The 3079-nt window shown below is 33.8% G+C and overlaps 1 non-coding gene across 1 annotated transcript; it reads right to left on the bottom strand.

Annotated features, from left to right (window-relative positions):
- Positions 1-1819: 1819 nt before the first annotated feature.
- LOC115831308 lies at positions 1820-1926 on the bottom strand. Its single transcript, XR_004026831.1, has one exon. It is a non-coding gene; the product is annotated as a U6 spliceosomal RNA (small nuclear RNA).
- Between the last annotated feature and the right edge of the window lie 1153 nt (positions 1927-3079).

Genomic DNA, 3079 nt, shown 5'->3' with positions numbered 1-3079 from the left:
AAGATATGTAAACAAAATATCCAACATATCTAACAGTATCTAGACTATATAAAGAACTCTCAAAGCTAAACAAAATTACAAAAATCTAATTAGAAAATGGGCAAATTACATGCAGAGAAATGTCATTAAAATATACAATGGCATATGAAAAGATGCTCAACATGATTAGCCATTAGAGAAATGGCAATTAAAACTTCAATGAGATATCACTACCCATTTATCAGAATGCCTAAAAAAGTAATTAATTGAAGGAGGGACAACATTGAATGCTGGCAAGAATGCAGACCAATGGATCTCCCATTCATTGCTGCTTGGAATGTAAAAGGTACAGTTACTCTGCAAAACAGTTTGTCAGTGTCTTATAAAACTAAATATGCAACTACCACATGACTCAGCAAGTGCATTCCAGGGCATTTATTCTAGAAAAAATAAAAACATAGCTTACACAGACACCTGTACACGAATGTTTATAGCAGCTTTATTCATAATAGCTCCAAATTGGAAACTATGCATATGTTCTTCAATAAGTGAATAGTTAAACTGTGATACATCCATATCATGGAATACTAATCTGCAATAAAAAGAAACCAAATATTGATACACACAACAGCCTGGATGAATTTCCAGATAATCATGCTGAATAATAAAAAAAGGCAATTCCAAAAGTTTCCATACTATATGATTCTACTTATATAATATTCTTGAAATGACAAAATTATAGAGATGGAGAAGAGATTGGTGGCTGCCAGGGGTTAAGGAGAGGGCAAGACCAAGAGGGAAATGGCTATGGAAATAAAAAGGTGAATGAAGGATCCTCGTGTGATGAAAATGTTCTGTATTTTGACTATCAATTTTCAATTTTAGTGTAGTGGGTGATAGTATTGTACAATGTTTTTCCAAGTTGTTATTATTGGGGAAATTGGGTAATGTGTACATGAGATCTCTCCATATTATTTCTCACAGCTACATGTGAATCTGTAATTGTCTCAAAATGTGTTTAATTAAAAACAGCAAGGTAGCTCTTTTTTTCTACCTCGAGGAAATAAATCATGAAAACGAAAATTTCACAAACCTGGAATTAAGTTGGAAAAATGATTTTGGGAAGAACTGAACCATTTTCATATTTCCTGAATCCTTTTTAAAAATTGTATTATTGTGGTAAAAGATATCCATTGTCAACCTAAGTAACACAGAGATTCCCTAAAGTTACTGAGTTTATTCAGGAATGTGTAGAGGATTTACAAATCTAGGCTGTAAGGGCTTTGAGGATCCTTAAGTATATCCAGAGGGATTAAGGCAAGGGGAAGCTTTTAAAGGCAAAAGAAAAAAGTATGTTTAATTTGTTTTAAAACAGAGAACGTTGGGTACAGGGGCTTATCGCAGGAGTTGACGTCAGTTCATTAGTGGAGACGGTGTGTCATGCAAGTATTCTCGTCCATCCAGCTAGCTGTCCTTGTGACTCATGTAGCAAACTGCAGTTTATAAAGTCCTTGGCAAATGTTCTTGTTATAGGCATACATGCGTAAGAGCCCTTCAGGGTCTTCGTATTAGATTTTTTTTCCACAGGCATGTGTATATGAGAGTTCTCCCTTCTCAACCTATTTATTTATTTTGTTAGGGTTTGGCACAAGCTACTCCATTTCAATTCTGACAGCTTGCACGGTATCATAACATTTACCATTTTAACTGTTAAATGTATGGTTCCGTGGCAGTAAGTACACGTTCATATTGTGCAGCCATGACCAGCATCCATCTCCAGAACTTTCTCATCTTGCAAAACTGAAACTTCATACCCATTAAACAATAACTATCCAATCCCCAAAATACATAATGCTTCACAAAGTTTTATGTGATCCTTATGCAGAGGCCATGCTAATTTACTCGGTATCATTTCAATTTTAGTATATGTGCTGACAAATTGAGCACCCAAATTCTTTCCTATTGGTGACTGTTTTTTTCCCATCTATATGTGATAGTACCTGGGGATAACCCAAAGACATCATCCTGGTAGCTCTATGATTTGCTTAACATGCTGTGGTTAAGAGCCAATTGTTTAATCTGATTATTTTGCCTTGAGGCAACTTTACAGATATTTTAAAGAATATGCTTGTTAGTAGGTTGATTCAATTTGGAAATATCTGTCTTCTTTCTCCATTTTTCCTGTTTGTTCTATAAGACATATGGTTGGGTAACCAGAGATGCTCATTTTTTTATCCTGAAAATTTTGTGTGCTTGTGAGTTATATGGACACGGAGAAGTTTTGAGGGCAGGGCAGTTCCTTCATAATGTGAGAAATCAACTATTTAGTACATCCTTCTAGGAAATTTTTGTTTCTCTTTTTAAATGTACAAGATTTTAACCCTTCTGTTTTAAAAGATTTCTTCTATGTATAATTCTTTTCAAAGGTACCTTGAATTCTAGAAATATTTAGCAGACTATGTTCTACCTAATTTTTCCAGTTTAGTTGGGGATACATTTTTTAAAACTGTGCCAAAAATTTAAACACATTTCTCTGATATCGAAATATACTGAGTGCTTAATGTTGTTTCACCTTGCCATGAAAAGTGTTTGTATTTCATTTTTTTCCCTCCTCTAGGACACATTTTTTAAAATTAATTGGACAAATATCTAGGACTATGATTCCTGGATCATATGATAAGACTACATTAGCTTTATAAGAAAGTGCCAAAATTTCTTTCAAAATGGCTGTAGCATTTTGCATTCCCACCAGCAATAAACAAAAGTTTCTGTTGCTCCACATCCTTGCCAGTATTTGGTATTTTCAGTATTTTTTTTAAATTTTAGCCATTCTAACTGGCGTATACTGGTATCTCATCATTTTTTTTTCAATGTGCAATTACCTAGTGACAAATGGTGCTGAGAATTTTTTCATATGCTTATTTTTCATCTGTAAATCTTCTTTGGTGATATATCTGTTCAGATCTATACATTGTTGTATTGAATTTGCTAATATTTTGCTGAGGATTTTTTTGTTCATGTTCATAAGAGATACTGGTCTATAGATTTCTTTTCTTGTAATGTCCTTATTTGGATTGGCTATTAGGGTAATGCTATGGCC

The sequence above is a fragment of the Nomascus leucogenys genome, chromosome 18 (assembly GCF_006542625.1).
Source record: "Nomascus leucogenys isolate Asia chromosome 18, Asia_NLE_v1, whole genome shotgun sequence".
NCBI lineage: Eukaryota > Metazoa > Chordata > Mammalia > Primates > Hylobatidae > Nomascus > Nomascus leucogenys.
Note: the sequence above shows the minus strand (reverse complement) of the source record. Positions and strands in the feature narration are given on the sequence as shown.